Source organism: Schistocerca cancellata, chromosome 10 (assembly GCF_023864275.1).
Source record: "Schistocerca cancellata isolate TAMUIC-IGC-003103 chromosome 10, iqSchCanc2.1, whole genome shotgun sequence".
NCBI classification, from domain to species: domain Eukaryota; kingdom Metazoa; phylum Arthropoda; class Insecta; order Orthoptera; family Acrididae; genus Schistocerca; species Schistocerca cancellata.
The window spans coordinates 9,919,790-9,944,297 of NC_064635.1; the positions used below are offsets into that span (position 1 = coordinate 9,919,790).

At 40.2% G+C, this 24,508-nt stretch overlaps 1 long non-coding RNA gene across 3 annotated transcripts in view; it reads left to right on the top strand.

Annotated features, from left to right (window-relative positions):
- The window catches only part of LOC126106502 (uncharacterized), a 57,077-nt gene extending 34,480 nt beyond the window's left edge, over window positions 1-22,597 (top strand). For all 3 annotated transcript variants that reach the window (XR_007523359.1, XR_007523358.1, XR_007523357.1), the window contains one exon: window positions 21,865-22,597. This is a non-coding gene — a long non-coding RNA (uncharacterized LOC126106502). The remainder of the gene's footprint in view (window positions 1-21,864) is intronic.
- The last annotated feature ends 1,911 nt before the right edge of the window (window positions 22,598-24,508 follow it).

Consider the following 24,508-nt stretch of genomic DNA (forward strand, 5'->3'; position numbering starts at 1 on the left):
TTAGTATCTCTTATTGAAGGAAATAGTGCGCATATAGTATTAGGAATGGAAAGTTGGTTAAAACCGGAAGTGAACAGTAACGAAATCCTAGACACAGAATGGAATATATACCGCAAGGATAGGATAGGATAAACGCCAATGGTGGAGGAGTATTTATAGCAGTAAAGAATTCAATAATATCCAGTGAAGTTATTAGCGAATGCGAATGTGAAATAATCTGGGTTAAGCTAAGTATCAAAGTTGGGTCAGATATGATAGTCGGATGCTTCTATAGACCACCTGCATCAGCAACCGTAGTAGTTGAGCGCCTCAGAGAGAACCTGCAGAACGTCGTGAAGAAGTTTCGTGATCATACTATTGTAATAGGGGGACAGTCACACAATCAGAACTGGAGCCAGGGACAGAGACTCTTGTGACATTATCCTGACTGCCTTGTCCGAGAATTACTTCGAGCAGATAGTTAGAGAACCAACTCGTGAAGCTAACGTTTTAGACCTCATAGCAACAAATAGACCGGAACTTTTCGACTCCGTGAATGTAGAAGAGGGTATCAGTGATCATAAGTCAGTGGTTGCATCAATGACTACAAGTGTAATAAGAAATGCCAAGAAAGGAAGGAAAATATATTTGCTTAACAAGAGTGATAGGGCACAAATCACAGAATATCTGAGTGACCACCATCAAACGTTCATTTCTGAGGAAGAGGATGTGGAACAAAATGGAAAAAATTCAGAAACATCGTCCAGTACGCCTTAGATAAGTTCGTACCGACTAAGGTCCAAAGCGAGGGGAAAGATCCACCGTGGTATAACAATCATGTACGAAAGGTACTACGGAAACAAAGAAAGCTTCATCATAGGTTTAAGAGTAGTCGAATCATAGCTGATAAGGAAAAGCTGAACGAAGCGAAAAAGAGCGTAAAGAGAGCAATGAGAGAAGCATTCAACGAATTCGAACATAAAACATTGGCAAACAATCTAAACAAGAACCCTAAAAAGTTTTGGTCATATGTAAAATCGGTAAGCGGATCTAAATCCCCTATTCAGTCACTCGTTGACCACGATGGCACCGAAACAGAGGACGACCAAAGAAAGGCAGAAATACTGAATTCAGTGTTCCGAAACTGTTTCACTGCGGAAAATCGTAACACAGTCCCTGACTTCAGCCGTTGCACGGGTGCCAAAATGGAAAATATTGAAATAAACGATATCGGAATTGAAAAACAACTGCTATCACTTAGTAGCGGAAAAGCATCCGGACCAGACGAGATACCCTTAAGATTCTACAGTGATTATGCTAAAGAACTTGCCCCCTTTCTATCAACAATTTATCGTAGATCGCTGGAAGAACGTAAAGTACCTAGCGACTGGAAGAAAGCACAGGTCGTTCCCATTTTCAAGAAGGGTCATAAATCAGATGCGAATAATTATAGGCCTATTTCGCTTATGTCAATCTGTTGTAGAATAATGGAACATGTTTTGTGTTCTCGTATTATGACGTTCTTAGATAATACAAATCTCCTTCATCATAACCAACATGGATTCCGCAAACAGAGATCATGTGAAACTCAGCTCGCCCTATTTGCCCAAGAAATTCACAGTGCCGTAGACACTGGCGAGCAGATTGATGCCGTATTCCTGGACTTCAGGAAGGCATTTGATACGGTTCCGCACTTACGTTTAGTGAAAAAAATACGAGCTTACGGAATATCGGACCAGGTTTGTGATTGGATTCAGGATTTCCTAGAAGAAAGAACACAACATGTCATTCTTAACGGTTCAAAATCTGCAGATGTAGAGGTAATTTCGGGAGTACCGCAAGGAAGCGTGATAGGACCTTTATTGTTTACAATATACATAAATGACTTAGTTGACAACATCGGTAGCTCCGTGAGGCTATTTGCAGATGACACGGTTGTCTACAAGAAAGTAGCAACATCAGAAAGACTCGTACGTACTCCAGGAAGACTTGCAGAGGATTAATGCATGGTGCGACAGCTGGCAGCTTTCCCTAAACGTAGATAAATGTAATATAATGCGCATACATAGGGGCAGAAATCCATTCCAGTACGATTATGCCATAGGTGGTAAATCATTGGAAGCGGTAACGACCGTAAAATACTTAGGAGTTACTATCCGGAGCGATCTGAAGTGGAATGATCACATAAAACAAATAGTGGGAAAAGCAGGCGCCAGGTTGAGATTCATAGGAAGAATTCTAAGAAAATGTGACTCATCGACGAAAGAAGTAGCTTACAAAACGCTTGTTCGTCCGATTCTTGAGTATTGCTCATCAGTATGGGACCCTTACCAGGTTGGATTAATAGAAGAGATAGACATGATCCAGCGAAAAGCAGCGCGATTCGTCATGGGGACATTTAGTCAGCGCGAGAGCGTTACGGAGATGCTGAACAAGCTCCAGTGGCGGACACTTCAAGAAAGGCGTTACGCAATACGGAGAGGTTTATTATCGAAATTACGAGAGAGCACATTCCGGGAAGAGATGGGCAACATATTACTACTGCGCACATATATCTCGCGTAATGATCACAACGAAAAGATCCGAGAAATTAGAGCAAATACGGAGACTTACAAGCAGTCGTTCTTCCCACGCACAATTCGTGAATGGAACAGGGAAGGGGGGATCAGATAGTGGTACAATAAGTACCCTCCGCCACACACCGTAAGGTGGCTCACGGAGTATAGATGTAGATGTAGATGTAGATGTAGATAGCCGTACCATAGGTACAACCACAACGGAGGCGTATCTGTTGAGAGGCCAGACAAACATGTGGTTCCTGAAGAGGGGCAGCAGCCTTTTCAGTAGTTGCAGGGCAACAGTTTGGATGATTGACTGATCTGGCATTGTAACATTAACCAAAATGGCCTTGCTGTGCTGGTACTGCGAATGGCTGAAAGCAAGGGGAAACTACAGCCGTAATTTTTCCTGATGGCATCAGCTTTACTGTATGGATAAATGATGATGGCATCCTCTTGGGTAAAATATTCCGGAGGTAAAATAGTCCCCCATTCGGATCTCCAGGCGGGGACTACTCAAGAGGATGTCGTTATCAGGAGAAAGAAAACTGACATTCTACGGATCGGAGCGTGGAATGTCAGATCCCTTAATCGGGCAGGTAGGTTAGAAAATTTAAAAAGGGAAAAGGATAGGTTAAAGTTGGATATAGTGGGAACTAGTGAAGTTCAGTGGCAGGAGGAACAAGACTTCTGGTCAGGTGAATAGAGGGTTATAAATACAAAATCAAATAGGGGTAATGCAGGAGTAGGTTTAATAATGAATAAAAAATAGGAGTACGGGTAAGCTACTACAAACAGCATAGTGAACGTATTATAGTGGCCAAGATAGACACAAAGCCCATGCCTACTACACTAGTACAAGTTTATATGCCAACTAGCTCTGCAGATGATGAAGAAATTGAACAGATGTACGATGAGATAAAAGTAATTATTCAGGTAGTGAAGGGAGACGAAAATTTAATAGTCATGGATGACTGGAATTCGACAGTAGGAAAAGGTAGAGAAGGAAACATAGTAGGTGAATATGGATTGGGGCTAAGAAATGAAAGAGGAAGCCGTCTGTTAGAATTTTGCACAGAGCATAATTTAATCATAGCTAACACTTGGTTCAAGAATCATAAAAGAAGGTTGTATACATGGAAGAATCCTGGAGATACTAAAAGGTATGAGATAGATTATATAATGTTAAGACAGAGATTTAGGAACCAGGTTTTAAATTGTAGGACATTTCCAGGGGCAGATGTGGACTCTGACCACAATCTATTGGTTATGAACTGTAAAATAAAACTGAAGAAATTGCAAAAAGGTTGGAATTTAAGGAGATGGGACCTGGATAAACTGAAAGAACCAGAGGTTGTACAGAGTTTCAGGGAGAGCATAAGGGAACAATTGACAGGAATGGGGGAAAGAAATACAGTAGAATACGAGTGGGTAGCTCTGAGGGATGAAGTAGTGAAGGCAGCAGAGGATCATGTAGGTAAAAAGATGAGGGCTAGTAGAAATCCTTGGGTAACAGAAGAAATATTGAATTTAATTGCTGAAAGGAGAAAATATAAAAATGCAGTAAATGAAGCAGGCAAAAAGGAATACAAACGTCTCAAAAATGAGATCGACAGGAAGTGCAAAATGGCTAAGTAGGCACGGCTAGAGGACAAATGTAAGGATGTAGAGGCTTATCTCACTAGGGGTAAGATAGATACTGCCTACAGGAGAATTAAAGAGACCTTTGGAGAAAAGAGAGCCACTCGCATGACTATCAAGAGCTCAGATGGAAACCCAGTTCTAAGTAAAGAGGGGAAAGCAGAAAGGTGGAAGGAGTATATAGAGGGTCTACACAGGGCGATGTACTTGAGTACAATATTATGGAAATGGAAGAGATTGTAGATGAAGATGAAATGGGAGATACGATACTGCATGAAGAGTTTGACAGAGCACTGAAAGACCTAAGTCGAAACAGGGCCCCGGGATTAGACAACATTCCATTAAAACTACTGACGGCCTTGGGAGAGCCAGTCCTGACAAAACTCTACCATCTGGTGAGCAAGATGTACAAGACAGGCGAAATACCCTCAGACTTCAAGAAGAATATAATAATTACAATCCCAGAGAAAGCTGGTGTTGACAGATGTGAAAATTACCGAACTATCAGTTTAATAAGTCACAGCTGCAAAATACTAACACAAATTATTTACAGATGAATGGAAAAACTGGTAGAAGCTGACCTCGGGGAAGATCAGTTTGGATTCCGTAGAAATGCTGGAGCACATGAGGCAATATTGACCTTACGACTTATCTTAAAAGCTAGATTAAGGAAAGGCAAACCTACGTTTCTAGCATTTGTAGACTTAGAGAAAGCTTTTGACAATGTTGACTGGAATACCCTCTTTCAAATTCTAAAGCTGGCAGGGGTAAAATACAGGGAGCGAAAGGCTATTTACAATTTGTACTGAAACCAGATGGCAGTTATGAGTCGAGGGGCATGAAAGGGAAGCAGTGGTTATGAAGGGAGTGAGACAGGGTTGTAGCCTGTCCCCGATGTTATTCAATCTGTATATTGAGCAAGCAGTAAAGGAAACAAAAAAAATATTTGGAGTAGGTATTAAAATCCAGGGAGAAGAAATAAAAACTTTGAGGTTCGCCGATGACATTGTAATTGTGTCAGAGACAGCAAAGGACTTGGATGAGCAGTTGAACGGAATGGACAGTGTCTTGAAAGGAGGGTATAAGATGAACATCAACAAAAGCAAAATGAGAATAATGGAATGTAGTCGAATTAAGTCGGGTGATGCCGAGGGAATTAAATTAGGAAATGAGACACTTAAAGTAGTAAAGGAGTTTTGCTATTTGGGGAGCAAAATAACTGATGATGGTCGAAGTAGAGAGGATATAAAATGTAGACTGGCAATGGCAAGGAAAGCATTTCTGAAGAAGAGAAATTTGTTAACATCGAGTGTAGATTTAAGTGTCAGGAAGTCGTTTCTGAGAGTATTTGTATGGAGTGTAGCCATGTATGGAAGTGAAACATGGACGATAAATAGTTTGGACAAGAAGAGAATAGAAGCTTTCGAAATGTGGTGCTACAGAAGAATGTTGAAGATTAGGTGGGTAGATCACGTAACTAATGAGGAGATATTGAACAGGATTGGGGAGAAGAGAAGTTTGTGGCACAACTTGACTAGAAGAAGGGATCGGTTGGTAGGACATGTCCTGAGGCATCCAGGGATCACAAATTTAGCATTGGAGGGCAGCGTGGAGGGTAAAAATCGTAGAGGGAGACCAAGAGATGAATACACTAAGCAGATTCAGAAGGATGTAGGTTGCAGTAGGTACTGGGAGATGAAGGAGCTTGCACAGGATAGATTAGCATGGAGAGCTGCATCAAACCAGTCTCAGGACTGAAGACCACAACAACAACAACAGAGATAATGTGGATGTTCACTGACAGCCACTCTTGTCACGCATCATTGGTGAATGAAACCGGGCAGGGGGATCAGTTAGTGGTGCTTGAGGTATCTTCCACCACACACCATTAAATGGCTTGTGCAGTATAGATGTAGATGCAGCCTGACAACATAGCACTAACACTTCCAGAATAAATCTTCTACTCTGCCGTGGCATGTGTGTTATTTTGAACCTTCCTGATAGATTTAAATTTGGAGAGGGGCTTTCAGAATAGAAGCTGTGAGGACAGGACATGCTTCATGCCTGGGTAGCTCAATCAGTGAGAACATTGCTCGTGAAAGGAGAACTTCCAGGTTAACGTCTCAGCGTGGCAGGAACTATTATTGTGCCAGTGTGTTTCTAGAAATGTATCAACTGACTCTTCTAGAAATGTACACTCTCGAAATTTTGGTAGTAAATCACACCGTGATGCAGAATCCCTGAGTGAGGAGAGAGACATGGATGGGGGTGTTTGAAAGAAGGCGCAGGTGGATGCTTCCACTGGAATACAAAGCTTGACAAATAAATGAAGCAAAAGGAAGGGGAGGAGAAGACAAAATGTAACTTCATACCTTGACACAATATATAACATGGTTTCAATGATTACAATTTTGAGTCAAATTGAAAAAGAGCTTGCAGTGTAAACTGACTTACCGGTAAGCCGTTGCAGCCCGTGTGGCCGGGATGTACACACCGGTTCAGTTGGGAAGGGTGTCATAAAGCTGTTGCATTCTCTCCTGAGGCAAGCTGATCCAAAACTGTCGTAACTGGCATTTGATGCCCCAGATACGTCCTCAGGCATGTAACTGACGTCCGAGCTGGTTCCGTACATATGCTACCGGGGACTAGTCTGGGACCTGGTTGCCTACAGAAGTACCTCAACATCGTAAAGACAGTTCGTAGAGACACATGCCTTGTGTAGAAAAGCAGTGTCCATTGAAAAATGGCACCACAATACTGTCACATGAGAGATAACACGTGAATACGCTATGTGAGCAAAAGTATCCCGGCACCCCCAAAAACATACATTTTTCATATTAGGTGCATTGTGCTGCCACCTATTGTCAGGTACTCCATATCAGTGACCTCAGTAGTCATTAGACATCATGAGAGAGTAGGATGGAGCGCTCTGCAGAACTCACAGACTTCCAACGTGGTCAGGTGATGGGGTGTTACTTGTGTCATACGTCTGTACGCGATATTTCTACACTCCTAAACATCTCTAGGTCCACTATTTCCAATGTGATAGTGAAGTGGAAATGTGAAGGGACACATACAGCACAAAAGCGTACAGGCTGACCTTGTCTGTTGACTGACTGAGACTGCTGACAGTTGAAGAGGGTCATAATGTGTAATAGGCAGACATCTATCCAGACCATTACACAGGAATTCCACACTGCATCAGGATCCACTGCAAGTACTATGACAGTTAGGCAGGAGATGAGAAAACTTGGATTTCATGGTCGAGCGGCTGCTCATGAGCCACACATCACGTCAGTAAATGCCAAACGATGCCTCGCTGGGTGTAAGGAGAATAAACATTGGATGATTGAACAGCGGAAAAACGTTGTGTGGAGTGACAAATCATGGTACACAATGTGGCGATCTGATGGCAGGGTGTGAGTATGGTGAATGCCTGGTGAACACCCTCTGCCAGCGTGTGTAGTGCCAACAGTAAAATTCAGAGGCAGTGGTGTTATAGTGTGGTCATGTTTTCTGTGGAGGGGGCTTGCACCCCTTGTTGTTTTGCATGACACTGTCACAGCACAGGCTTGCATTGATGTTTTAAGCACCTTCTAGTTTCCCACTGTTGAAGAGCAATTCAGGAATGGTGATTGCATCTTTCAACACGATCGAGCACCTGTTCATAATGCACAGCTGGTGGCAGAATGATTACAGGACAATACATCTACATCTACATCTACATTTATACTCCGCAAGCCACCCAAGGGTGTGTGGCACCCCAAGTGCCACTGTCATTACCTCCCTTTCCTGTTCCAGTCACGTATGGTTCACGGGAACAATGACTACCGGAAAACCTCTGTGCGCGCTCTAATCTCTCTAATTTTACATTTGTGATCTCCTCGGGAGGTATAAGTAGGGGGAAGCAATATATTCGATACCTCATCCAGAAACGCACCCTCTCGAAACCTGGACAGCAAGCTACACCGCGATGCAGAGCACCTCTCTTGCAGAATCTGCCACTTGAGTTTGCTAAACATCTCCGTAATGCTATCACCCTTACCAAATAACCCTGTGACGAAACGCGCCACTTTTCTTTGGATCTTCTCTATCTCCTCCGTCAACCCAATCTGGTACGGATCCCACACTGATGAGCAATACTCAAGTATAGGTCAAACGAGTGTTTTGTAAGCCACCTCCTTTGTTGATGGACTACAGTTTCTAAGGACTCTCCCAATGAATCTCAACCTGGTACCCACCTTACCAACAATTAATTTTATATGATCATTCCACTTCAAATCATTCCGCACGCATACTCCCAGATATTTTACAGAAGTAACTGCTACCAGTGTTTGTTCCACTATCATATAATCATACAAAAAGCATTCTTCTTTCTATGTATTCGCAATACATTACATTAGTCTATGTTAAGGGTCAGTTGCCACTCCCTACACCATGTGCCTATCCGCTGCAGAACTTCCCGCATTTCGCTACAATTTTCTAATTACGCCACGAATTTGTAAGTAATTTTCAGCCATGTGTCCGGATACTTTTGATCACATAGCATATGAGGGACATCTGTGATGTACCATTGTGCCATAAGAATTCCCTCAATCACTATCAGCTGTGACCTGAAGTCATACCTGATCGCTCCCCTGTAATTACATCCCTGTAATGCATTGGCCTGCAGATGAATCCTACAGAACACCTACGGGATGTTTTGGAACGCCGACTTTGTGGCAGGCCTCACTGACTGACATCGATGTCTTTCCTCAGTGCAGCACTCTGTGAAGAATGGGCTGTCATTCCCCAAGAAACCTTCCAGCACCTGATTGAATGCGTGCCTGCGATAGTGGAAGCTGTCATCAAGGCTAAGGATGGGCCAGCACCATACTGAATTCCAGCATTACTGATGGAGGCTGCCATGAACTTGTAAGTAATTTTCAGCCATGTGTCCGGATACTTGTGATCACATGGCAAATGAGGGACATCTGTGATGTACCATTGTGCCATAAGAATTCCCTCAATCACTACCGGCTGTGACCTGAAGTCATACCTGATCACTCCCCACACTGTGAATATAGGATCAACACTGCTGTGTGTCTCTGAAACATTGGAAGGATGAGACCTCTCCTCAGATAGCTGGCATGCTCCTCAGTGAAGGTCATCCGAGTAGTACAGAACACAAGCTTACACAATTCACTACCAGTCTGTGCTTGTCCCTTGTGACACCAGCTGTTTGTGTTGCTCTGGTAATGGCAACACACTCGTGCAACAGTAATTTCCTAGTCCATTTGCTTCTAGTCTTCAAACGATGGTGCAGAATGTTGCATATAGTCTCTCACTTGCTCCTGGAAGGCAGGTGCAGACATGTGGGTGGGATGTACTTGGTGGATAATACAGTGAACCTACCTCGAGGTGGTCAGACGTGGTCAAACAGAAACTTGACGACACATTTGCCTGCCCTCACATTCCTTGTGCAGTTTAACACTGAGCCTCTGTCACACCCAATTGCCCCACAAATATGGATATTAACACGATTCGACAATCCGGCCAAATGGAGAGTCACAGTGAAGCCCCTTTAAAACTCTGTCAAGTGCTGATTGCACCACTTCCCAGGAGTTTGCAGTATGTCTGTACCCTTCAAAGCAGCTGTTTGCACACTCTGGTGGCTGTTCTACATGTCACAGAGAATTGCATCTCGGCATTGGCCAACTCGTACAAATAGCTGGGTATAACACTTTGTAGGGATATCAAATGGAATGATCACATAGGTTCAGTTGTGGGCAGAGCAGGTGGTAAACTATGGTTTATTGGTAGAATACTGGGAAAGTGCAATCTACATCTACATCTAAATCTACATGATTACTCTGCAATTCACATTTAAGTGCTTGGCAGAGGGTTCATCGAACCACAATCATACTATCTCTCTACCATTCCACTCCCGAACAGCGCGTGGGAAAAACGAATACCTAAACCTTTCTGTTCAAGCTCTGATTTCTCTTATTTTATTTAGATGATCAACAAAATATTTTCGCGTTCAGTAGAGAAAGTTGGTGACTGAAATTTCATAAATAGATCTCGCTGCGACGAAAATGTCTTTGCTTTAATGACTTCCATCCCAACTCGTGTACCATATCTGCCACACTCTCCCCTCTATTACATGATAATACAAGATGAGCTGCCCTTTTTTGCACCCTTTCAATGTCCTCCGTCAATCCCACCCGGTAAGGATCCACACCGTGCAGCAATATTCTAACAGAGGACGAACGAGTGTAGTGTAAGCTGTCTCTTTAGTGGACTTGCATCTTCTAAGTGTCCTGCCAATGAAACGCAACCTTTGGCTCACCTTCCCCACAATATTATCTATGTGGTCTTTCCAACTGAAGTTGTTCGTAATTTTAACAACCAGGTACTTAGTTCAATTGACAGCCTTGAGAATTGTACTATTTATCGAGTAATCGAATTCCAACGGATTTCTTTTGGAACTCATGTGGATCACCTCACACTTTTCGTTATTTAGCATCAACTGCCACCTGCCACACCATACAGCAATCTTTTCTAAATCGCTTTGCAACTGATACTGGTCTTCGGATGACCTTACTAGATGGTAAATTACAGCATCATCTGCGAACAACCTAAGAGAACTGCTCAGATTGTCACCCAGGTCATTTATATAGATCAGGAACAGCAGAGGTCCCAGGATGCTTCCCTGGGGAACACCTGATATCACTTCAGTTTTACTCGATGGTTTGCCGTCTATTACTACGAACTGTGACCTTCCTGACAGGAAATCACGAATCTGGTCGCACAACTGAGACGATACCCCATAGGCCCGCAGCTTGATTAGAAGTCGCTTGTGAGGAACGGTGTCAAAAGCTTTCCAGAAATCTAGAAATACGGAATCAACTTGAGATCCCTTGTCGATAGCGGCCATTACTTCGTATGAATAAAGAGCTAGCTGCGTTGCACAAGAACGATGTTTTCTGAAACCATGCTGATTACGTATCAATAGATCATTCCCTTCGAGGTGATTCATAATGTTTGAATACAGTATATGCTCCAAAGCCATACTGCAAACTGGCGTCAGTGATATAGGTCTGTAGTTCGATGGATTACTCCTACTACCCTTCTTAAACACTGGTGCGACCTGTGCAATTTTCCAATCTGTAGGTACAGATCTATCGGTGAGCGAGCGGTTGTATATGATTGCTAAGTAGGGAGCTATTGTATTAGCGTAATCTGAAAGGAACCTAATCGATATACAATCTGGACCTGAAGACTTGCCCGTATCAAGCGATTTGAGTTGCTTCGCAAGCCCTAAGGTATCTACTTCTAAGAAACTCATGCTAGCAGCTGTTCGTGTTTCAAATTCTGGAATATTCCGATCGTCTTCCCTGGTGAAGGAATTTCGGAAAACTGCGTTCAATAACTCCGCTTTAGCGGCACAGTCGTCAGTAACAGTACCATCGGCACTGCGCAGCGAAGGTATTGACTGCGTCTTGCCGCTTGTGTACTTTAGATACGACCAGAATTTCTTCGGATTTTCTACCAATCAGTGTACAAAGGAGATTGCTTACAAATCACTCATCACTCATGTGATTGGTTCTGGAATATTGCTCAAGTGAATGGAACTCGTACCAGATAGGACTAATAGGGGTTACTGAACGTATACAGAGAAGGGCAGCATGAATAGTCACAGGTTTGTCTAATCTATGGGAGAGAATCACAGAGACACTGAAAGAACTGAACTGGAAGACTCTTGAAGATAGATGTAAACTATCCCATGATGTAAACTATTATACAACAACACCCTACATATCGCTCACATAGTTACTGTGAGGATAAGATCAGTATAATTACTGCACACACAGAGGCATTCAGTCTATCATTCTTCCCGCACTCCGTACATGAATGGAACAGAAAGAAACCCTAGTAGCTGATTAAATGGGATGTATCCTCTGCCATGCACCATGCAGTGGTTTGCAGAGTATAGATGTAGACGTAGATATAGATGTTATGTACCTGCCAATGGTGAGTATGTGAACAAAGTAGTGTCCTGCTTGAAACAGTCAAATTGCTTAAATATGTGGGCATAACATTGCAAAGTGGTGTGAAATGGAATGAGCATGTTAGAACTTTGGTAGGGAAGGCAAATGGTTGGCTTTGCTTTATTGGGAGAAATTTAGGAAAGTGTGGTTGCATGTAAAGGAGACCATGTATCGGATGCTGGTGCGATGTATTCTTGAGTATTGCTCAAGTGTTTGGAATATGTATCAAGTCAGATTGAAGGAAGACATTGAAGCAATTTAGAGGCAGGCTGGCTAAATTTGTTACAAGCAGGTTCAACCAACATGTAAATTAAATGCTACAGAGTTGCTTCGGGAACTCAACTGGGAATCCCTGGAGGGAAGGCAACATTTTTTTTTGAGGAACACTATTGAGAAAATTTAGAGAACCAGCATTTGAAGCTGACTGCTGAACAATTCTACTGCTGCCAACATACATTGTGCGTAAGGACCAAGAAGATAAGATATGAGAAGTTAGGGCTTGTACAGAGGCACTCACTCTTGTACCCTTCGCCACACACCATTCCTTGGCTTGTGGAGTATATACTTAAATGTAGATGCAGAAAGTTACATTGACATCCAACAGTGTCTTCTGGGTGCTTCCCTTTTTCATCAGACAATGAGGATTGGCAGTAGCTGAGAAGTACTCACTTACTTTTTTGCATTGGTAAAGACTATTATTAATATTTCTTCCTTCTCTGACTGCATTATCAAATTAAATTAGTACTTTTGCTGTGTAGTATCCTGTGCCACAGAAACATCTGACATAGGGGACACTGTCACATGTTTGTTTTTGTTTCTGCATGTGAGGGTATTTTTTTAACAACTGCTAAAGTTTAAAACTGTCTCTAATTTGTAGGTAAACTTGTGAATCATGATGTTCTAGATTAACTTTAAATATTGCCTCCCCTCATCCTCACAACAGATGGGTGCCTCAGATGCTGGTCTCAGAGTAAAGTGTGCTCCTGCACCATGTCTCTATTCTTCTTGCTTCCCTATTAAACAAGCAAGTAGTTCTGAGAGCTAGGAATAGCTGTTTTCTGCTTTCAAATGTATCTGTCCGAAGGACTTGGAATTTTTCTTCATGAAAACCAGCAGTACTGTCTCCTTGTGGTTTTTGTTTTCTCAAGTAAAGATCTCTTTTTGGTACACTTATATTTGTAAAAAGGTGGTAGTACTGAGATGTCCAGAACAGATAAGTTGTGGGTGTCTTGTAAGGCATCTCATTTATGTGATGGAGATCTCAAAAAATGCCCAAAAAAAGAAAAAAAATGAACCTATAGATTTCCTTTTTGAATGATACGGAGGAATCAAAAAAAACATTCCAATGATTACTTATCAGTTAGAGTTCAAAAAGTAAAAAGTAATAAGATATACTACACCTGTCATTTACCCACTGGGCTATAATGTTCCTAAAATATCAGAAGTATTTTGCAGGATTATCCCAAGTGTTTGTTGTGATATCTACTCTAATGTGTATGAAAAAGCTCATAATGAGTTTCATTGTGCTTCAGCCAATTCAGTACCAAAGCTGTTTACACAAACCAAGTAACACAATTTAGTTAGAGATTGGTCCTAATGGGGAAAAGGCTGAACTGTGTGGTTCCATACTCAAAAGGAAAAGAACTTGTTGGCCTCAGGAACAAACATTTATGGACATATGAGAAGAGAGCAGACTGTTCTCAATGTACGAAGGTAATTCGGAAAGTAAAGATACACCGTAAGCCAGAGGAACAGAAGAGTTCTGGCGAGCAAGTTGGCAACACTGGTGTTAACCTTGAACCGTTAGCTTTCTCCTCGCAGTTGTTCAGCAGTTGAACGTTGCTTCTGGTTGGAGTAGGTCGTGTTTAAAATGGCTGTGCCGATTCAGAACCCCCCAAATGCAAAGTGCACTCCGTCATACATTTTCTTCATGCAAAAGGTCAGCGACCAGCAGACATTCACAAAGAAATTGTTTCTGTTTATGGGAACATTATGAATTGACAAAATGTAACGAAATGGTGTCGTCATTTCTCTGAAGGTAGGACCGATGTTCATGACGAACAAAGAACAGGTCGGCCATCTGTGATCTCTGATGTCCTTCTTCGGAGAATGTAGGAAGCAATTAGAGTGAATAGACATCTCACATTGAAAGAATTGCATCAGATCATACCGGATGTGTCAATGACAACTCTTTATGACGTTGTGACTGTCAGGTTAGGGTTCAGGAAATTGTGTGCGTGCTGGGTTCCAAAATTGTTAACAGAAGAACAAAAAAAGAAAAGGATGGACTTTGCACTTGTCTTCCTCACATGCTATGCTGAAGTAGCTGATGAGTTCCTTGATGACATTGTGACAGGTGACGAGACGTGGGTTTATCACCATACACCTGAATCCAAGCAACAATCAATGCAATGGCGCCATTTGAATTCACCGAAAGCCAAGAAATGCAAAACGTTGATTTCAGCGAAGAAAATCATGGCTTCTGTTTTTTGGGACAGACAAGGCAATATTCTGTTGGAATTTATGCCTCCTGGAATGACAACTAACGCTGCTGCATATTGCCAGACTTTGAAACGTCTTCGAAGGGCAATTCAAAACAAACGAAGGGGAATGCTGACAAGTGGAGTCTGCTTGCTTCATGATAATGCTTGGCCTCACACAGTGCTGGTAACCAAAGCACTACTCAAACAATTCAAATGGGACATACTGGACCATCCGCCATACAGTCTGGACCTTGCGCCCACCGACTTCCATGTCTTCCGTTACCTAAAGTCACATCTTGGTGGAAGATCATTCGACGATGATGAAGAGATCAAAGATGAAGTTGAAATGTGGTTCCAACAACAGGCAGCAACCTTCTATGAGTGTGGGATACAAAAGCTTGTGCACTGACTTAACAAATGTTTGGATAACGGGGCTGATTATGTCGAAAAATAACAAATAATCCAGTTAATAAGATGTAACTGATGTTTTCTAAATAAATGTTCTATTTAAGGACTGCGAGCCATTGTATCTTTACTTTTCGAAATTCCCTCGTATATATCACAGCAGCTGGATGACCAGGCCTGCTACAATGCAGCTGGTTGTCTCAAACTTACAAACTTAAAATATTATGACTAATTTCGTACTCTGTTTATCCCCTTTATCAAGCCTGAACTGAATTTCATTACTTACTAATCTTTGATCATCGCCTTCTTCATATTCTATAACTAGTTTTTTAACTTGTATTAAAATCATAGTTATTCTAATTTCCGCATTCTTAGGCGTTTTGCCATATGTGAAACAAGTATTTAAATCTGGCTATGGTTTCTGGGAAAGAGCTTACAGTTTTGCTATTGTTTTCTTCAGTCTGGAAACTGGTTTGATGCAGCTCTTCTCACTAGTTTATCCTCTGTAAGACTGCTGCAACCTACAAGCACAGGAACCTTTTTCTAATAGTCAGACATCAGTTACCATCTACAGTCACCCCCGACTTCATTCCATTACCAAATCGACTAATACATAATACCTCAGGATGTGCCCTATCAACGGATCCCATCTTTCAGTCAAGCTGTTTCTTTTTTCCTCACTTTGATTCAGTGCCTCCTCTTTAGTCATATGATATACCCACCCAATCATCATCATTCTTCTGTAGTACCACATTTCAAAACCTTCTGTTCTTCTCATTTCTGTACCGTTTACCATCCAAGTCTACTTTCTTACAAAGCTACATTCCAGACAGATACCTTAGGAAAAGACATCTAGTATTTAAATTTATATGTGATGTTAACAATTCTTTCTATTTCAGGAATTCATTTCTAGTTATTGGTTGTTTGCATTTTCTACTTCAGCCGTTATCGCTTTTTTTGGTACCCAAACAGAATAATTCATCTTCTGCTTTCAGTGTCTTATTTCCTTAACTAATTTTCTCAGTACCACCTGCAACAACATCCTTTACTGTTGGTTTACTTTCATTGATATTCATCTTAATTCTTTTTCCAAGACACTGTCCATTCCATTCAATTACTCTCCCAAATCCTTTGTTGTCTTACAGAATTACAATGTCATCAACAGACCTCAAACTTTTTGTTTATTCTCCCTTCTTCAGGTCCCTTTGCCAAATTCTCCTTGCTTTTCTTCACAGCTTGTTCAATGTTCAGATCAACTATTGCTTACCTTTCATTTTTTATGCTCATAACTGAAGTCTGGTTTCTTTACAAGAACTAGATCAATTTTTGCTTCCTGTATTTTAGACCTACTACCTTCAGAATTTCAAAGAGTATAATAAAGTCAGCACTGTTAAAAGCTTTCACTAAATCTACAAATGCTAAAAACATAGGTTTGCCTCTTCTTCAACATATCTTCTAAGATGAGTCATACAGTCAATATTACTTTGCTTATTCCTAAGTGACTCTAGAACCCAAACTGAACTTCTCCAATGACAATTTCTACTAGTCTTTTCATTCTTCTGTAATTAATTCATACACTGCCCTGCTAAACTTGTAGATGAGACGGGTGAAGTAATGTAACTTAGTAAGAAATCAGTGGAAATGAATGAAAGTATGGGAGCATGTTGCAGAGGCCTCCCAGTCCTGCACAGAAAGCTGAATGTTACACAGTGTGAGGTCAGGATGTTTATAGTGCCAAATGGAGCTGGCCCCCCTACACAAGGCAGCTGAAGGAACAGGAAAAGACACTGTGTGTCAATCAATGAGCAGGGAGGTGCAATGTCTCAAACTGCACAAATATTTTCATTTGTAATGGTGGTCTGAGGACAGCAATCGTGTTCCTGACTCTCCACACGTTCTCATCCTTCCTTGAACTCTTCATTCCTGGGAAACACAATCATGCTTGACAATGTTTGATCACCAAACGGTGCAGTCAGTTTCTGGAAAACTTCTGTCGCTTGAACTCCTTTGTGAGCAAGAAATTTTATAATTATGTGTTGCACAGTGGAGGGGTACACCTGTTGGCTGACATCATGAGCAATACTGATGAGCTGTTGAAAGTACACAGTGGCCAGCTCTCCCCACACCTGATGGTCCCATCCGACAATATGAGAAGTGTGAGTCCAGTCCTACCAACTACTTACGGTCAGCAACAAGAAGCCCATCTTTCAAATCAGATGGAGTAATTTGTTAAGGTTTCTTCTCCCATGGATAGCAGTAATTGTAACAGAATGTTGTCTGCTTCAGGTGCCTTGTTATGACTTAGCTCTTTCAGTGCTCTATCAATTTCAGCTCATAGTATTGCATTACCCATCTTGTCTTCATCTTTTTCCTCTTCCCTTTTCATAATATTGGGTTCAAGCTTCTTCCCATTGTGAACTCCTTCTACAGTGTCATCAGAAGCAGTCTGCAAAACTTATAAGGGTGTTGCACAGGAGGTTGTTCTGAGAAATAATTGTTATGTTGTGCCATTTCTGAGTTATTGACCATTGAAGTTAGCCAACCATGTCATTACATGCACACATTCAAGCACTTTCATACACTAAAATGTAGCAATGCACAGACATCTGTGGGTCCATTTGTTGAAATGCTCATTACCAGTTAAAGCATGCCTTTTTCAGAATTGAAAAAATTAAGCTAGGTGAGCAAAAGCTACATTTGTTTGGATTGAGGGGGAAAAAATGAAGAACATGTTTGGCAACATTTCCTCCTTCAGGCTGCTTGAATTTGCATGTGTAAAGATCTGATTGGCTAAATAACTTGAAACTGGTGCTACGTACCAGATTTTTTTCTTAACAGTTGTTTCTCAGCATAATCCCTCCTGCAACACCCTTATAAGCTTTCCATATTATTTCTGACACCCAGTATGGGATCTCTCAATATTCATACAGATGCTTTCTTTTCTCCAGGGATCTATGCTATTCTAACATTAAGAAACAAAAAATCCGCAGGTTGGGATGGAATACCCACCAAAGTTATTAAATTGGTACACAAATGAATTGCAAACCCACTAGCGCAAATAATAAATCAACGTTTTGAAGAGGTACTGTTTCCCAGAGGTACTGAAATATGCTGAAGCCAAACCACTCTTCAAGAAGGGATCAAGAGAGATCATGGGAAATTATCATCCTATCTCAATTCTTCCAGTCCTATCTAAAATATTTGAAATCAATTTGGTTTTCAGCAGGGGAAAAACACCATATACGCAGTTAACAGTTTCATTGAGAAAATAAGTACATCATTAGACAAGAGAAATAAGGTGGTAGAAATTTTCTGTGACCTCACAAGGACGTCTGATTCTGTAAACACTACAAACTCGAAAAGTATGGCGTTAGCAGCAGTGCCCTACAATGGCTTAAATCCTACTTATCCAACAGAAAGCAAAGAGTTAGCATTTCTTCAAATGGCACATATTATTTTTCTGACAGGAAAAAAATATCTCGGTGTGTTCCACAAGGCTCCATATTAGGCCCAGTCCTATTTCTCTTTTATGTTAAGGACTTACCATTAAATATCAGTTCCCCATCAGTTCTGTTCGCAGATCTGTGATCAGTACCCTCAGTACCTTAGGAACTTGGTTTCAGCTAAATGGGTTGAATCTAAACATATCTAAGACTCACGTGATGCAGTTCAAAACCAACAGTCAAAATGTGAGCAGATTAAGATTGTACACAACAACCAAGGCATAGAAGAAGCTGACTCAGTCAGATTCTTAGGTTTAAATGTAGATAAAAATTTGAGCTGGCAGGCACACATTGAATACCTGGCAAACAAACTGAGCAGCTTTGCATTTGCAGTGCAAATATTATCAACTGCAACTGACATGGACACATGAAAAGTAGCATGTACAAACTACTTCAAATCCATTATTAGGTATGGTATTGTTTTTTGGGGTAACTCAACAAAAATAGTGCGGATACTAAAAATATGGGGGAAAAAAAATCATATGAAATATGTGCACTGCAAATCACAAAGAACCATGTCGACCATTATTTAGAAAACTTAAAATATTAACTCTGCCATCCTTATACACATATGAGATTATTATATTTTTGTACACCAGACGTGAATTATTTGAGGGAAACCATTTCGTCCATTCACATGATACTAGAAACAAAGAAAATTTTATGCTCCCCACTCACCGCCTCAGACTGTATGCCCAGGGACCTCAATACACGGGAATGAAAATTTGTAATAAAGTAAAAGGGAACAAGTTGATGCAGATGAATTTAGGTTCACTTAAAAGAAAGCTATATGAGGTACTGACACTGAAGTGTTATTACCCAGTGGATGAATTCATGTGGGAAAAACTGGAAATTTGAGCTGGATACAATGTGTTACACATTCCAAGAAATATCCTTATAGTGTTTATTATTTATTATAGTGCTATTATTTATTAATGTAAAAATCGTTGTAACTGTTTTACAAATTTTTGACATGTGTCCTGTACACAAACCAAACGGATTGCAAATGTATGTCATGAGATGAATAAAACTCAATTCACAACACAATTCTCTTTAATTTTGCTATACATGGTGCCTAACCCTCCCCCTTGTCCTGCATGCCTCTAACAGCATGGCATTTAGACTCAAATCATTCTTGCTTAGATATTTTACACTTACTGTCAATCTCATTTTTTTTTTAGGCATCTGTACTCCCTTTCACATGCTTCCTTTGACTCAACAACCTATGCTTAATTCAGTTTACTCAGGTCCCAGTTCCTTAATTTCCTACAGTTCTCCAGTTTCTTAAGCTTTAATCCTCAGTTCATAGCCAATAAATTGCTTAGTCCATATCCACCCCTGCCCATTTGTTCCTTTCTTCCAATCCATGTTCTCCTAGTATTTTTCCATATGTCCTTTCCCTGCTGCTAAAAACTAGTTGCCCTTCACAAATAAGTTTTTACCTCCTCACACTATCTGGAAAATCTCTTTTATCTCATCAGTACACCTAGTTGATGTATGAACTTGTACACTATGGCTGACGTTGGCTTCTTGTCTGTCTTGCTTGTTATGATGCATTCACTATGCTGTTCATTGTAGCTTACTTGCATTCCTATTTTCTTATTAATTTCCCATTTTTGATTTTGTATTTATAGCCCTGTACTCACCTGACCAGATATCCTGTTTATCCTGTCACCAAACTTCACTACTTTACACTAGATCTGTCTTCAACCTGAGCATTTCCATTTTTAAATTCTCTAACCTAACAACCCAACTAAGGAATCTATCATTCCACATTCTGACCTGTTGAATGCAACTTTTGTTTTTCCCGATGACAAAATCCTCGTATAGGGTGCTTGCTCAGAAATTTGAATGGGGGACAATTTTACCTCAGGAATGTTTTAACCAAGAGGATACCATCATCATCATTAAGCCATACAGTACAGCTGCATGCCCTCGGGAAATATAACAACTTTGGTTTCCCCTCACTTTCAGCCGTGTGCAGCTGCAGCACCGCTAGGCCATATTGGTTAGTATTGAAAAGCCAGGTTAGTCAGTCAGCCAAACAGTTGCCTCAACAACTACTGAAAATGCTGCTGCCCCTCTTCAGGATCCACAGATTAGTCTGTCCTCTCTACAGATACTTATCCATTGTGGCTGCATCCATGGTACAGCTATCTGTATCACTGAGACACACAAGTCACCCCACCTTTGGCTTGGCTTGTGTTCATTGAGGGTCATAGTTATCACTTCAAAATGGTATAGATGCTGAAATTACTATTGTTTGATAAATTAACAGTTGAGGTAGATTGTATTGTCAACTGCAATACAGGGTGATTCACGAAGATATGCAAATATTTTCATATGTTATTTTACAAGTAAAACTAAAAAAAAAAAAGTTCATATAAACATAGGTCTGCAAATGTTTACTTATGGAGTTATGGCTAATAAAAATTTTGCTAATATGAATCCACCGCAAAACTGTGCGAAGTTAAAGTAAAGCATGATTTTCATTTATTTTGTTGTTATTGATCTGGTGAATCTAATAAAACATGTCCCAGATGTTTATCTGCAGTAGTTTTCCAGAACATCCAGAGAAGCAAAGATTATTTTACAAGTAAATTTGTTTGCTTTCTATAAAGCTGGTATTACACTATCATATTCCTTTGACATAGATTTGATCAAAGATATGATCAAATACTCACCAAATTTGTTTGACAAAGATATTTGACGTAGTGCTAAAAAGGGGTATTACACTGTCATTATATTTTTTGTCAAAGTACAAGATGGCTGACAACAACAACTTATTTTGTGCAGCAGTTGCATGAACCACAATTGCACTGTGTGCACATTTGAAAGAGAAGCAGGGGAAAAGAAACGTACCTGAGCGTAGCTGTGGATTTTATGACAGGACGATGAAAGCATTCAAAAAAATTTGTAACTTGAGCTTCTAGTGGAGGATGTCAATTCATACATAAATTACTTAAGAATGGATAATCACACATTTCAGTATTTCCTCAGTGAAGTGTCTCATCGTAGCACAAAGCACAATACTCACTCAAGAACTGCTACATCTGCAGAAGACAGGGTCACAGTAACACCCTGATTTCTTTCTACAGGAGGGCGTTACTCTAGCTTACAGTACAGCACTCGAATACCACAGTGCACATTAATTAAAAGTTTCCAAGCATTGTCTCAATGAGATGTCTGTTATGTTTTTGTATAAAATCGAGCTAATGGTTTTTAACTCCCATATCTGTTCATTTGCTTTTCTTGCTTGCAGGTGAAGGTGACGTATGTGACACCCCTGTTCCTGAGAATGTTGTTTGTGGCCCAAACTTGTGGTGCAACTATGAGGGCCGCTGTGAGGTGATGCCTCTCGATGAGAACGTAACCGAAAATTGACATGAAACCCATCCTGGAAATTCATGTTAACAACTGAGGTTTCCAGGCTGCAGTCATAGCTATGAAATTGAGAGTTTTATTATTATTAATTAAAAAATATTTGCTGAAATATACAGACTTCTGAAGGCACACAATTGAAATTTCCTGTGTGATACAATATACAAAATAAATGTACTTATGTGTCAGAAATATCATTTTATAGAAAAAAATATAAAGAAGTTTGTGTTATCTATTTCATAGTAATAAGGTGCTAATAATGGTTGCATTTTAATATGAATTGATTAGCAAGTTTCCCTATTGACTGCCTCACTTATTCAATATCTGCTTCTTATTTTTACACTGAAGTTTAAAGGAAGAAAACACACTTTTTGCATGGACAGTCTGCATTTCATGGTTTGCATGCTGCAATTGACAGACCCCATTATGATGTTCCTGAATTAAATCCACAAGGAAGTTCAGTTACTGATGTTTGAGTTGTGTTATTGTGGCATTAACAAGATTTGACAGGCTTGTGTAACTCTCTGTAAATTTAAGTTTAATTTCTAAATCTGTTAGCCATTAAGGTTTTTTGTCATGAAACATTCACAATGAAACTGTTAAAATAAAATAAATTTGCACTCTTTTTTTTTTACTGTGATGTCATTCCCACTTCCTAGATATTTCTTAACAAAGGAGACCATTCATTTTACCATGCTTTAAGTTAATTTTTTTCAATTTCTTTGCATTGAGAAGAAATTTAGTTATAAATTGCACCTGGATATGTTAAATGGAATCAGACAATAAATGAAGGATTAAAGTTGATGTGTAAGTATGCTATTTACACAGTTCTTTCTAGTTTCTTGACCCCTCTCATCAGGAATGAGTATAAATTGGAACACGCAAAACTTTAATGTGTTAATATACCAATGAAAATGGTCAATTTTTGAAAATATAATTGGACAGATAAGAACTGTTACTCACCATGCAACATAAGGAGCAAAAACACATATAGAAGTTAAAGAATTGTACAGGCCTTCAGAGCCAGTGGCTCCTTCTTCTGGCAGTTGGGTTGAAGTGGAAGGAAGAGGGGTGAAGGAAAATGACTGATGAGGTTCAGGAAATGGGAGAGTTTGGGAGAATTGCACAGGACTCCAAGACAGAGGAGACTTACCAGGTGGGGTGAAAAGAAAAGACTGATTCAGTCTGAAGAAATTAATTTTGAATTCTACTCTTAATGAAATGATAAATTCTTTAAGTTCCTAATCATTGCGAGCTGCAATTAAACCACCATCAACAAAAGCACAGAGAATATTTTCTTGAAGCCTTTCTGTCTCTCTGCTTCGCTCCTCTGGAAGCTGTTTACTGAGGTGATTACTGAACTCATTCCAGCAATGAGGAGCCTGCTTTAGTCCATCCAGACTTTTATTCAAGCAACATACTCTCCCAGACTCCATCATCACATCTATCAGGTTGCTGCATACAAATTGTTTCTTTCAAACAACCATAAAGAAAAGCTGTTAAAACATCAATTTGTGCAATTCATGCTCTTGCTTATTGCAACACTCAGTACCCTAGTGCTCAAATGGTAGATATTCAGGCTACAGGACTAGGGGTTTTTCTGACATATTTGCAGTTAAAGCAAGTAAAACGTTGCTGTCTGCCTTATTGAAAACTTCTACTGCACTTTTGTATGCCATCCTTTGTTCAGCAGTTGCACTTTCTGAAATTACATTAGGTTTTGCTGACCTTCCTCCCACAACATCAAGTGTGCCACAAATTCCTCGTAGAAAGATACTTATTTTGTATTTCCAAGTATTCCAGTTTGTTCTTCCTTCCAGAAGTTTGATGTTGATAATTATTGAATCCATCTTTGCCTGTGTGGAATCAATATCCCCACAAATAAAAACTGTCAGCTTCATGGAGATAACTTAAAAAAAACTTACAGCAAAGAGTATGTTTTCATTTTTCTGGAAGTCTACTTTTAATGCGCATCTGTTGCCCATAGTCTGCTGCAACTTATTGTATCAAAAACAAACATTTACACACTTGTAAGTACATTCTTTATTCAAAAAGACATGACACACACGACAAAGTCAAAAATTACACTGATACTACCAACTGCTGAATACAAATATATAGAGTTCAGTTATTAAATAATACAAGCATGTAAACTAAATTACTAAAAAAAATTGAGGTATTTAATTAGTTGTCTGCAATATCTGTTGTTTTTGTTGTTATCTTCAGTCTAAAGAGTGGTCTGATGCAGCTTTCCAAGCTACTGTATCCTGTGCAAGCCTCTCCTTCTCTGTATAACTGCTGCAACCTACATCCTTTTGAATCTGCTTAGTGTATTCATCTCATGTTCTCCCTTTATGGTTTAACCCTTCAACACCTCCTTTCTTTATCAAGCTGATAATTCCTGGGTGCCTCAAGGTGTGTCCTGCCAACCAAGCCCTTCTTTTTTTTCTAGTTTCGCCATTTCCATTTATTTGTTATCCCATCTACTCATCTAATTTTCAGAATTCTTCCATATTATGCCATTC